The 14,888-nt window shown below is 34.3% G+C and overlaps 1 protein-coding gene across 1 annotated transcript in view; it reads right to left on the bottom strand.

The window, feature by feature from the left end:
• Window positions 1-13,173, bottom strand: part of LOC106871161 (lysine-specific demethylase 2A) — an 82,123-nt gene extending 68,950 nt beyond the window's left edge. Inside the window, exons 1-2 of the mRNA XM_014917486.3 lie at window positions 13,049-13,173; window positions 3,611-3,648 (exon numbers count right to left, since the gene is read on the bottom strand). The gene's annotated coding sequence lies outside the window, so the exon portion shown is untranslated. The remainder of the gene's footprint in view (window positions 1-3,610; window positions 3,649-13,048) is intronic.
• Window positions 13,174-14,888: the final 1,715 nt, after the last annotated feature.

Raw genomic sequence — 14,888 nt, 5'->3', positions numbered from 1 at the left:
AGTGTTCATAATGCTAACAATGAAGGGGAGGTGATCTTGATTATGATGACAACCTTCTTGCTTTCTCTCTCTCCCTCTTTCTCTCTTCAACCCCTCCTCATTCCTTCAACTTTAATTCCTTTTTTTCACTCACTTGCCTCCAGCCCAGCAACTCCACTACTTTTCTTTCTTCCTCAAACTCTCAGGTGAAGTAACAAGGTTTCAAATATTAGATTCTACACTCCTGGGACCGAATAGATAAACTTAACCTACCAAATGGGAACTTTTGTATCAAACTCTGCTATTGACCACTTCTTGTGGATGATAACTATTTTCCTTCAATCCTGAGCTTACCACAGTACCATAACTGTTTAACATCACATCATACACACACACACATATGTATGTGTGTGATATTAACAATAGTTATGATACTATGGTTATATATATATATATATATATATATATATATATATATAAGATTTCCGCTTTTTTGCATAGATATATAGGGATAAACATTATTCCTTTTGCTATGTCGGATACATAAGGTGTTCGTTTTGGTAAGGTGAGGATTTTGTTTACTTTTATATATCTCTACCGTACTATACTGACGAGCGAAAGCCAGATTTTATTCTGGTAATCGTGAAATCGTTCGATATATAGTTGAGTTTATTTTTTAAAAAAAGTTTGGGTTTTTTTTAAGGGTTGCTTTTCCTCGCATTCGGTACTAAAATGTGTTTATTTGGGAAGTCTAGTGTGTGGCATTATTCTGTAGTAATGCCCTTATATAAATATAAATGAATATATATATATATATATATAGGGGCAGACAGAGCTGTGTGGTAAGAAGCTTGCTTTCCAACCACATGGTTCCAGGTTCACTCCCAGACATTCCCACTGCATGGCAAGTTCTGGTAGTTGTCTTCTACTATAAGCATTGGGTCCTGGTAGACAAAAAAAATGTGTGCCTTTGTGTTAGCGTGTGTTCCCTCACCAATGCATGACAACTGGGATTAGTGTGTTTATGTCCCTGTAACTTAGCAGTTCAATAAACAGATTGATAGAATAGATACAAGGCTTACAGACAAAAAAAGATTGGAGTCGATTCATTCAACTAAAAATTTTTCAAGTTGGTGCCCCTGCATGGTCACAGTCTAATAACCAAAACGAGTAAAAGATAAAAAAATAACAAATATATATTCTTTCTATTCTTTTATTTGTTTTAGTCATTCGACTACAGCCATACTGGAGTACCACCTTTAATCGAGCAAATCGACTCTAGTACTTATTCTTTGTAAGCATAGTACTTATTCTATCAGTCTCTTTCTGAACCGCTAAGTTACGAGGACATAAACACACCAGCATCGGTTGTCAAGTGATATTGTAGATTACGATTCTATCAAAATTTAATAGGAAAATAAAAAAAAGGACACACACACACACACACACACACACACACACACATACTGACACACAATTTTTTTTTCAAAATTTCATGTTTCATTTTGTAGTTACATGTGAAGTGTGTTAGTCAGTATGTATGAGTCCACTAAGATATTTTTTTTTGCCATACTAAATTTCAGTATAATCATAATCTATATATTCTGAATGGTTTTTACTGAAAATCTCATTACAAAATACCCGTTTTTCTGAAAGTTATGAGGAAACAAAGCTGACTCGTGAATATTCCAAAACTCCTTCCCCAACTCATGGAAAAAATATTTTTTTCACAACAAATCTCGATATAATCGGAATCTGAAATGTGTTTGTTGAAAGTTTTAGAAAAAAATTATCCATTTTTCTGAAAATTATGAGGAGACAAAGTCAGCGGGGAACACTTGTGTAGATATGTCCTCACTTGTGTAGATATCTCCAAACCTTGTTAAACACCACCACCACCGCCGACGACCCCCCCCCCCCCACCACTTGATTTTGAACAAATGGAATCTTCGTGCTTGTACCTATGTATGGTGTACCACTGTGTGTGTGTGTGTGTAACATTTTTCTTTATGGACCCAAAATCTAGATTATGAAGAAGGAACTTTTAAAATCACCTTGATTGCACATACTCCAGACTTCTCATGGGGGTTCAAAGCATCTCATGGTGTGAACACAAGACTAAAGTAGAGATTTATAGACACATTTAAGCTCTTCTATTGTTATTCTATCCAGAGTTGGCTTGCTATCCTATTGAACAATAGTCTATATTAGATGTTACAGCTTTGGAGATTTCTGCAGTCTAATAGATGAAGAATACTACTCTACTACATTGATGCTACTGATAGAAGAAACACAAACTGAGGGTCTACCAAAGAAAAAAGAGAAACAAAAATTCCTGGCAAGACATAGTAATACACATCTCAGTTGTGGCTACTTGAAGTAGTAAAATATATATGCATGATTGCATGCTTTTGTATATGTGTGAGCTTGTGAGCTCTGTAACTCAATATGGCTGCCTTTACAGAAAGATGGTTTTAATAACCTAAAAATAAAACATAAATTGTTCATACATTTTGTTCATAGCTAAATGGCTAAGAGATGTCACTGAATATTAGACATGTTGAAGCTGGCAAGTTGGCAGAACTGTTAGTACAGCAGCACATTTCATCCATGTTTACATTCTGTATTCAAATTCCACGAAGGTTGACTTTACCTTTTGTCCTTTTGGGGTGAATAAAATAAGTACCAGTTGAGCACTGAGATCAATGCAATCAACTTAGCCACCACCACTCACGAAATTGTTGGCCTTGTGCCAAAATTTGAAACCAATATTAGACATGTTGGATCTGTTGACTCAATGTTAGACCTGCTGACTTAACATTAGATCCCTTGACCTAGTGGTAGAGCTGTTAGTTATATTAGCAGTATTGATTCAACATTAACCCTTTTGTTACTATATTTATTTTGAGATGCTCTGTGTTTCTTTCAATTATTTAAAATATAACAGAGAATTTAGTAAAATAACTTAGTTATCATTCAGCTAGTGTTAGGAACATAAATTGTGACTAAGGTTTGGTGGAAGATTTTAATTCAAAACTTAGAAAAACAAGACATTTGTACTCAGAATCAGAGCCGGTTTCAGCTGGGTTGGTAACGAAAGGGTTAAACATGTTGACTCAACATTAGACATATTGACTCAACATTAGACACTCTGATTCAACATTGACTCACAAGGTTAATGTTTGCACAACATAGGGCACCATCTTAGAAAAAGATATATTTGGCTTAGAGAGTAAAATGGATGGTCATAACTTGAATTCCTTTGGTCTTAGTTCTGTTCAATCGGAGCTGAGAGAGAGAGAAAGCTAGACAAAACCACCATCAATTATGGTAATAGACATGTTGATTCAGTATCCCTGGCTCAGATTACCTCGTCAGATGTAATGCTTATTTATTCACATTGTTTTCAATTAATCGTGCATTATCTCATAGCTTCAAGATTTCGTTGATGTGATTGTTTATTTTTAGAATGACATTGTACGATAGATGTAAGAGGCCAGATCTGGCTAGTTTGAACATGAAAACAGGTACAATATTCAGGGTTGATATGGCAGGTTTAAATGCTGAAGGATAAACTGTACAGTTTTTGTTATCTTGTGAATAAAAAATCATAGATAATCATGCAACTTACCAAACACGGACAGGTTAATCTCAAGATTCATTACTTACCTGAAAATAATAGAAAAAGAATACAATTAATTATGGCAATACTGATATCGTGGATAATTTTATATAAACAAAACACAAAATAAAACAAAAAAATGTTCTTATAGGTGCAGGCATGGCTGTGTGGTTAAGAACTTCAGTTTATAATCATGTCAGTTTTGGGTTCAATCTCACTGTCTTCTACTATAACCCCTGGCCAACAAATGCCTTGTTAGAGAATTTGGTAGAAGGATACTGTTTGGAAGACCATAATGTGTGTGTGTGTATGTCCTGAATTGCTTGACAATTGGTGTTGGTTTGTTTATATGTCAGTGATTTAGTGGTCCAGCAAAACAGAGAGGAAAAGTATCAAACTTAAATCAGAAATAAGGGTTAGGGTTGATTTATGAGATTAAAACGTCTAATGTAATGCTCCAGCTTAACTACAGTCCATTGACTGAAGTAAGTAAATGATAAAAGATGTTCTCTGATAGATATATTGATATGATTAGTAAATATAATTCCTATCAAGAGCACATGCTAGTTTCATGTAGGTACAGGTGTGGAGCTGTGAGGTAAGAAGTTTGCTTCCCAACCACATGGTGCTGGGTTTGGTTCTGGCAAAGCACCTTTGGTAAGTGTCATCTACCATAGTCCAGAGTTAACCAAAGCCTTGTCAATGAATTTGGTAAACAGACACTGAAAGAAGACCATCATATATTTGTGAGAGTGCATGTATTTGTGTTTGTGTCTCCTTGTTTACGACCTGATAGCTGTAAATGAGTGTCGCTATTATTCAAGCAGTGTCATTCAATATTCTGCAAGAACATGTCTGGCCAGGAGGGAAAAATCACCTTGCTTAGAAACAGGTGAGGGTTGGTGACAGGAAGGGCATCTGGTCATAGGAAATTTACCCTCAATAAAACTCAAATCTAGCATGGAAAAGCAGGCATTAAATTAATGATGTAGAAAGGAAATTCATAATGAAAAAGAAATGTAATGATATATTGTTTATGCCATTCTTAATGAATAACATTGATATGTGAATAAAATTCGTTATAAGGCAACCGGAATAGAAAAAACAATGTAACAGACTTGATTCACTAGAAATGTTCATTTCTATACTAACAACATTCAAAATATATACAACAGCTTTTATTTTTCTTCTATCCACAACAGACTGAATAGGTCACTAAAAGTGATACAACACCAGCTTTTCACATTTTTATTATATCAAGAAAAAGTTAAATACATCAAGTATGTTTAGCTTGAAATAATAACATTCTTAAACCCATTAATCCATTTGTTACCATATTTCTATTCAAATGTGCAGCCTTTGTTTCAATTAATTTTGAAAATAATGCAAAATTTAGTTAAACAACTTTGTCATTTGGTATTTGGAATATATATATTAAACATGAAATTTTGATGGAAGATCTTAATTTTGATCACTTTAACCCTTTTGCTACCATATTTTTGTTGAAACACTAGTTTCCAATGCTGGATGCCATTCCTTATTGAATCTACATTTACATTTGCCCAAAATATATTAAGTTACATCTCCTTTTGTATAAACTCAAAAATTATTACCATTTTAACATCTATTTTTCCATGCCCATGGGTAAGACAGTTTATATTTGTCCTACCACAAGTTACTGAATCACGATGCAGGGAGTAGAGAGATTTTTTTTTCTTTCTTTCTTAAGTGATCTAAATTGCAGGAAATATCATTTTGGGCTAGCAGCTTCAGGGACACAATACAATGACATTAGCAAGATCTGAATTAATGACCGTGAAATCAGAAAGACAGCTCATGCATAGGATGGTTTGTCATTAGTGTCAGTTTTCTCAATCAATGTTTGCCTGCCTCAAATTAGTTTTGTTGAAGCAGAGTTTTCTATAGCCAGATGCTGGGGCTTCATGTCACCAAAACTCATTTGCTTCCAAAAAAAATAAAACAATATTTATTTCCCTTTGTCCTTCAAACAGCAAATGTTGCAATGGCAGGGCATGATTCCCCGAACGGATTGTACACAAGGTGACTTTTGTTTACAATTAGAACACACATTTCAAGAGAAGGGCATCACATACATGGCATGCTCTCTCTCCCTCTCTCTCTCCCTCCCTCTCCCCACCAACCTGCTACACACAACAGGCTTGTTCCAATTTCTATCCACTAAATTTCACAATACACAAGTCAGTATGCAGCTACTGTAGGAATAACCAGCCAACAGTGGCAGCATAGTGGAAGTGAACCATATAACTCTTTCTCACTCAGATTACTCTTGTCAAATATAATGCTTACATCTGTTCACCTTGTTTTGAATTAATTGTACATTACCTCATCTCATAGCTTTGAAATTTCAACAAAGTGATTGTTTATTTTTATGATAGTGTTGGGAAGGTGTGAGAGGCCAAATCTAGCCAGTTTAAGATATAAATAACATTGAATATTTTAGAGCTGGATGTTGCCGATTTAAATACTAATGGATTAAATCATGTAGTTTTGAAGTGAACTTCTTAACCACACAATTATGCTTGTACTTATATATATGTTGAAGAAATTGTTTTACATGTAACTGCTTTTTCCTTTGCAAATCTCTCAGCATGGTTGACTGATAAGATCTGAATTTATGACTGATGTTGTCAGTAGTCTTGAATCTTATAACCATTGTGCCTCACAAAATTACAAAATTAGATGTCAGATAATGCAAAAAGAAAAAATATATTCAAATGCAATATATTAAAGCTTTAAAATTTTAAACAATGACCTAAATAGTTCAAAATATTCAAACAAACAGAGAGTTTGTCAGATCAAAGGATATTACTATGTAGTTTTATGCTTAGATAACTGTGTGTATGTATGTATATATATATATATATATATATATATATATATATATATATATATATATATATATATTTATATATATGCACACACACACACATGAGGGGGAACCCAAAAGTTCCTGGCTTTAAGGATGTCACGTAAGGCTTGGTTGGAGGCCCAACCTCCTGAGTTCTTTTACAGGGCTTAGAAAAACTGAAGGACTACTGCAATAAGTGTGTGAATCTGAGAGGGGAAAATGTTGCATAAAATCATAATTAACCAATCTTGCATTTTATTTTACTCAAAGCTTGGAACTTTTCAGCACCCTCTCGTGTGTGTGTGTGTGGGGCGGGGCGTCTAGTTATAGTAATATGCAACTGAAGGTATGCACAGAGATTCATTCACATATGCAAGAACATGATTATCTAAGAACATTATTCCACCATACTTTGATATGGATTTACAATATACATAGACAGAAATTTACAAAAATTATATTTCCACTGGCTAAAAAGCAATGCTATTATTAACAGTAGAATAACATCTCTGCGTTTTTTTTTGTCTGTTCAATGACATCTAAAGTGGAATTATTATCTTTTTCAATATGCTTGCTGATTTAAAATTTTTTACAAATCTCAAAGCAAAATTCTTGTATTTAGATAATAAAATGATATTTCTTTGGGTCAATAAATAGTTTGTAAACATAAAGACCTTTCAGTCATTACACTTGAACCCCACCCAACTTTTGTTTACCATATTTGTGTTTAGATACATTTCCTTTATTCTGGAAATAATGAATTAATTTTAAAAACAATGATGAATTTAGTAAAATGATTTTGTTATTAGAACATAAATTAATGTGTAATTCTGATGACAAGTTTTAATTTAGATCACTTTACCCTCTTGCTACAATATTTTTGTTGAAATGTTTTTTGTTTCAATTAATTTTAAAAGCAATAAAGAATTTAGCAAAATAACTTTGTTATCATTAAGTTGGTGTTTCGGACATAAATCAACATGAAATTTTTGATGGAAGGTTTTAATTTAGATCACATTAAAATAGGAAATTTTTTTTTTTTTATTGCATCATAGAACCAGGAGCAGTCTCAGGTTGGTATCAAAAGAGTTAAACAAGCTCCCCACCACACCACACTGCTCTTCAAGAGTTTCTATAAAATGTTAAAGAATTCTGTTGAAATAAGGCCACTCATTGTTTCTTTTACAATAAAGTTTTCTATACTTGCACAAAAATAATAATATATGAAATAATGAAAAATTGAAATTTGTTCTGCATTCTTTGTTATCAGATTTGTTTCATCTTGCAAATGAAAATATATATTTTGAACTGCTGCAAAGTTTTTTGGGGTTTTTTTCTTTTTATATTATTTAGCTTTTATCTTTCATGAACAAGGAATATTTTAAGTCTTGCCTTTTATAAACTACAAAAAAGTATTTTAGAGTAAAGTTTAAAATACATGGTCATATAGAATGCATTAAATTCATGTGCACAACAGTATATTACATAATTTATTTTATTACACTAACTGTCTACATGATTCCAGGATATTTACTGATAAGTGTGTGTATGTGTGTATAGATGTGTATATTTGTATCTATATGCATATATATACATCATCATTATCATTGTGTAACATCCACATTCCATGCTGGCATGGATTGGATGGTTTGACAGGAGCCAGCCAGGTAGAAGACTACACTAGGCTTCTGTGTCTGTTTTGGCATGGTTTTTATGGTTGAATGCCCTTCTTAACACCAACCACCCAGCAGAGTGGACTGAGTGCTTTTTACGCGGCACCAGCACAGATGAGGTCAGTTTTGGTATGGCTTTTACAGCTGGATTGCCTTCCTAACACCAACCACCCAGCAGAGTGGACTGAGTGATTTTTACATGGCACCATCACAGGTGAGATCAGTTTTGGTATGGTTTTTACAGCTGGATGCCCTTCCAAATGTCAACCACTTTATAGTGTGGATTGATTGCTTCTTACATAGCACCAACACTGGCAGAATCACCAAGTAACTTACAGACAAGAAATTTTTGAGAGGGGAGGGGGCATTAGAGGAGGTGATCTTGTGTCAGATGATGAAAGATTAGAGTGTGACACCCAGTATATATAAAAGGCTTCAATCACACAGTTTCTGTCTACTAAATTCACTCACAAGGCATTTGGTCACTGAGAGCTACAGTAGAAGATACTTGCCCAAAATATCATGTTAAACACGAAATTACCTGTGGCAGGTTTTCATTATAACAAAATTTTTTAATGAATATTTTCATAAATTGGAATTGGAAGATCAATTTTCTGAAATTTAAAACTCAAATCTTGAATTTAAAAAAAAAAGAGATAGAAAAAAAATCTCTATTTTGAACCCTTTTACATAGTGCCGTTTTTGGTGGAATAGTGGGGTGGAAAAAAAAGGATGGATTGATTCAACTTTGAAAAGTAAAGTGAAACTCATTATTGATTCAAATTCAAATTTCCATTGAATCTGATATATTTCAATTTTCAGGTTTTTTTTGTTTTTTTTTTCATTCCATGCCAAATTCCTATCCATTCAGCAGATTTCACACAAATTTAAGCCAAAAAAAAAAAAATCTCAGTTATATTAATTTCAAGTTTCATGTCAAGAATAATGAAAAAAGAAAATAGATAAAAAGTAAATTTATCCTCATGAAGCAAAACCAACAAATTAGATTAGAATAAAAATTTTGAAATGCAATTCAAGTAGAGTTTATTACAAGCATAGATAGATGCAGGTTGAAAGTTGTTCACTGAATGACTTTTTGATAGAAGTATATTTTTGAACAACATTCTAAGCATTATTAAGGTTTCATCTCAATTTATGTCAGTTGTACATTTCCTTCATTCCATTCATAAATATATATATATATGGTGTACATTCTCAAAGTGGTATATAATCCTCAAAGTATGTTACTACACTGCTCGATGTAGGTAACACCAAAGAGTCATGATTTTAATGGAGAATGTATAAAGAAGTAGAGTAAAAAATATCATTTTTGCATCCACTTTTTCAATATTACTATTGGTCAGATGCAATTTTGCTGAGGTAGATATTCTACAACTGGATGCTCTTTCTGTCACCAACCCACACTTGTTTCCATGTAGGGTAATATTCCTCATAAACAGATACATTTTCAATGAAAATTAGGAATGAAGGACTCATCTTGAGTGACAGTGACATCCATTCACAAAATATATTTTGTTGGACTGAAGATAATGGATTATAAATATATATATATTTACACACACACACAATTTTGTGGGTAGAAGGTATCACTGAACACATTTGGTAGAAGTTACATATATTATTTCATAACTGTTTGATTCAGCTCCATGCAACTTAAAGTTTCAGTCTCATGAATTGAAGCTAACTTGTAGAATTGTGTGTGTGTGTGTGTGTGTGTGTGTGTGTGTGAGAGAGAGAGAGAGAGGGGAGGGAGGGGGGAGAGAGAGGGGGAGGGAGGGGGGAGAGAGAGGGGGAGGGAGGGGGAGAGAGGGGGGAGGGAGGGGGGAGAGAGATGTTCTGTTTCCTCTCACTTTTATTTATTTACTGAAATAAATGTCTTGTATTCCTATTCTATGTTCTGCTACTTTTATTGCATTTTGATAGCATAGTACTGCAAGACTTAAAAAATTTAATCAGCCTTTAACAGCTGAAGAGGATTGCGACTATTATTGCTTCTCTCATTAATAATTATTAATGAGAGTAGCATACAACCAACATCATGAACATAAAATGGAACCTAACAGAGATTAGATAAAATAATTAAGATAATTATTGTTTCATTTATTTACCACCAGGGCTCCATCCATTCATTAATTCATTTAAAACGATTGTTATAAAAAGGTTTTACAGGACATGTGGCTATGTTCAAATACATTTCTGCACTTACTCTCTCCATTACAATGTAATGTCAAATGTAAAAACCACTACCCTCTATACCTATTTGTGGATACATTTTTTTACAGAAATATAATACTTTTACCTAATTTTGATTCTGGTGTTTTGTATTAAACTTCTTGTATTATACACAAAGGGTCAAGAGGTCTTTACAATATATATGCATGTATGTCTTTATATTATATAATATAGTGTGTGTGTGTGTGTGTGTGTGTATTCATTTATCTGTTTAGTCATTTGACTGCAGCCATGCTGCAGCACTGCCTTTAGTTGAACAAATCAACACCTGGACTTATTCCTTATAAGTCTAGTACTTATTCTATCAATCTGTTTTGCCGAACTAAGTCATGAAGATGTAAACACACCATCATCGGTTGTCAGGCAATGGTGGGAGACAAACACAGACACACACAAATATATATATGTGTATGTATATATTTATATATATATACCAAATCCACTTACAAGGCTTTAGTCAGCCCGAAGCTATAGTAGAATACACTTGCCTAAGGTGCCACACAGTGGGACTGAACTCGGAACCATCTGGTTGGGAAGCAAACTTCTTAACACACAGCTACGCCAATTGTGTGTGTGTATATACACTTGATAAATACAAGCACAGGCATGGCTCTGTGGAAGAAATTTGCTTCCCAACTACATTGTCTCAAATTCAGTCTCATTGCACGACACCTTGGGAAAGTGTCTTCCATTATCCTAGTCTCCGGGCTGACGAAAGTCTCGTGAGTGGATTTGATGGGCAGAAACTGAAAGAAGCTTGACGTGTGTATTGTTCGCGCTTGTGTTTCTCTACCCAACTACGACTGACAACCGGGTGTCGATTTTTTTTTTAAACGTACTGGGGTCGATTTGTTCGACTAAAAGCTTTGAAGGGCTATGCCTCAGCATGATTACAGTCCAGTGACTGACAAGTAAAGGATAAAAGAACTATATAACAATATATCCCGGTATAGTATATACTGTGTATAACTACAACAGCAGTTGCTGTGACAACAGTAAATGTAGTTGATGTTGCTGCCACCGCCTCCATCAGTGAAATAACTGAATGGATAGGTGGTTTGATAAGTATGTGACCAGCAGCAAGCTTTGTTGTTTGAAACTAAGCTCGCTACCTTTAAGAGAGTTGTTAGACCTGTTAGTAATAGCAGCAAAATTAAGCTATCTTTAAAACTGGGAGTGACAAAATACACAATGCCAAGGTATAAAAAAAGACAGGATGGACACGGTTGGAATGCCTTTGATGAAAGGTCTGTTCGGTCGTGGTTATACCTGGGGATTAAACAGCAAATAAATATTTTTTAAATTGCTAGTAACGATGATTCTTTTTAAAAACAGAACATGATTTTTTAAAAACAGATTTTTATCTATCCAGTAGTTCCCAACATCTGCAAAATTTAATAAAATTATTGACGTGTCTTTGCGTAGAATGATTGAGTGATTGATGTTTTTATGTCGAGTTATATATGAAATCAAACTTTAGATTGAAGGATCCTTTTTTCTTTTATCTGATAGAGTATATAGTTAACTTTTTACAAGAAGGATGACAGTTACTTCGAAGTCGAATTGCGAGCCGCAATCATTCTGATGTCACTGTCAACTTTTTCATTGTAAAAGTTAATAAATAGATAAATAATTAAAAATAGCCAGGTGGAAAGACAGACAGATACTCATGTTTAATATATACATATGTACGTGTACACGCGCTCACACATCGTTCAAAGGACTATTCAATACAAGTGGGATGCAAATAGAGTGAAAGAAGCATTCGTTTTTAATGGAAGGACTTGAAGTAGATAAAGTTATAAATAATAGCATGTAAATAAATATTGGGTTAAAAAAGACCTTCAGATAAGAAAAAACTCGAAAGCTGCCTATCCAATGGTAGAACGTTTGTCATGTTTATATAGAATGTGGGTTCAGTCCTACGGGTAGAAAGGGTTATTAAACATAATGTTTATCAACATGCTATTATTTATAGTTTTATCTCCGTCAGATTTTTCCATTAAGAACGCATCATTTGAAGTTTACCGAAATTTCTAAAATGCCATGAAAAATATATTTTTTCAACTGGCCCTACGGATGAGCTTGTGCCGGTTAACAGAAAGAGTTCAGTCATATGTATGTAATATATATGTGTATATATACCGGACTACTTATCCGGCAAGCATGGTACCGGAAGTGTCCCGGATTTCTGGAGACAGTCTAAATACATATATTTAAGATATAGAATAAAATATGAAAAGTCAAGAACTAAATTGCATTTAACAGATAGAATTTAATATACTTCCAAAAGCAGGGTCTGTTTGATATTTATTGAAATACTGAAAATTTCTTAAATAAACCTTAATGTATCATGTATACAGTATATTTATGGGATGAAAATTGAACGAAGGAAAGTAAAAATAAAAACATACTTTACTTAATAGATACAAATTAATGCAATTCTAAAGCAGTGTACGTTTAATCTTTACCTACTCAAGAGAGTAAAACAATTTTTTTTTTTGACACACCGGATGTATATTAACTAACTTCAGTATATTTCTCGTTATTGCGTTTTTTTTTTTCTGGAAATTCTGGAAGCCGGATAAGAAGTTCGATACTATATCTATGTATAAAATGTATTATACTCACTGCATACAAACAACACTGCCCATTCAGACATACTAGTGCCTGTCGTGAAGTAGGCCATTCTCATTTGTACCACCCGAATGTTTGTCTCTTGTAAATTGACCTACGAAGGATCTAAATAAACTGCAACAATAAATTTACTTTATTATTACTTTCTATGTGCGCGCGCGCGTGTGTATATGTGTGCAGGAGTGTTTTACATAAAATTTGTTTACATTTATGTGTGACTGCTAGACCAGGTCTATTGGCACCAGTTGTAAGTTCACAGAGTACCAATAAAGCTAAACCTTTTCTCCTTTGAACAATAATAGGTGCGGCAATTTATATTATAATTTATTTGATCGCAAACTTGTGTGTGATTAACTGATTAGAAGTGATTTTATTGTTGGAAGAGACCTAAGATTTTTACTAAAAATATGACGTAAGACAAACGCACACACATACACAGACTCTTACAAGTTTTGAGGAATCGCCTCGACGAATTCTGAAAATAAACGGATCCCACCCCCCACCTTCAGTATAATTTTAACTTGTGAATTAAATTTCTTGGTTCATAACTAGCAAATCCGTGCTGTCAAAAATGCCGACCGTTTTGTTAATGATAGAAAATGGCGCATCAAAACAATGGGAGCGGTGACTTGACTAGTTGTTTTTTAAGTAGAAGGCGTCAACGAGTATTTCCTTTGCAGTTGCATCCTCTACAAAGATTGAGTTAGCGTTGAGATAATTAGAACAGTGAGCATTTTGCTTTTTTTTTCTTTCTTTTTGCATATTTATTTACATTAGATATATTATCACTAACTCAACTATTGTTTTTTCTCGTGGATGGTGCCTGTGAATAACTTCCCCAGTTGTATACAATATATATATATATATAATATTATCCATCAAAACCTCTCCTTGTCAGTCGTTCCTATCTTTAAAAGGGGGAATAAATCGCTCCCTGTAAACTATCATCCAATCTCACTCAACTCATATCGTCAAAGTATTTGAGCGTGTTGAGATCAAGAATAACAGCCTTCCTAGAACAAAATAATCTAAATTACAACCAGCATGGCTTTTGTGGTGGGAGGGACTGTCTAACACAACTCCCCCACCACTTTTATGACATCTTAAATGCACTAAGTGAGGGCTCCAATTCTGATGTCATATACCTTGATTTCAGCAAGGCCTTTGATAGAGTCGGCCACCATATACTGTTAAAGAAACTATCCAACACTAGAATCGGTCGAAAGCTACTGCAATGGATTGGGTATTTCCTAACAAACAGGACCCAGCATGTTGTGGTTGATGGCATCTACTCAAGACCAGCAAAAGTCATCAGCGGAGTCCCGCAGGGTACCGTGCTGGGTCCACTTCTTTTTATTGTCTATATCAATGACATTACAGATTCCATTGAGCAAAGCACCATAAAAATATTTGCTGATAACTCTAAGCTCCAGAAAGTCATTAAGGAAGCATATGATCAAACAATGCTTCTGCTTCAATCGGACCTATGCGCAGTAACCCAGTGGAACACACACACACACACACAAAAATAACATGCAGTTGAACGAAGAAAAATTTGAGCTCATCCACTTTGGAAGAGGGCACACTCAAACAATTACACACGCTACCGTCGGGAGACCTTGAACCGTCGGATAAAATCAGAGACCTAGGTGTGACTGTCGACAGCAACCTTAGTTGGAGTGTGCACATCAACAAAAAAGTCGATGTTGCCCGCAGAATGTGCTCATGGATCCTCAGAACTTTCCAATCTAGGATCATGAAACCATCATCCCTCTCTTCTCCTTATTCGCTAGGCCCTACCTCCAATACTGTTGCCCATTGTGCCCCCCCCTAC

Source organism: Octopus bimaculoides, chromosome Z, assembly GCF_046866305.1.
Source record: "Octopus bimaculoides isolate indiv1 chromosome Z, ASM4686630v1, whole genome shotgun sequence".
NCBI lineage: Eukaryota > Metazoa > Mollusca > Cephalopoda > Octopoda > Octopodidae > Octopus > Octopus bimaculoides.
Note: the sequence above shows the minus strand (reverse complement) of the source record. Positions and strands in the feature narration are given on the sequence as shown.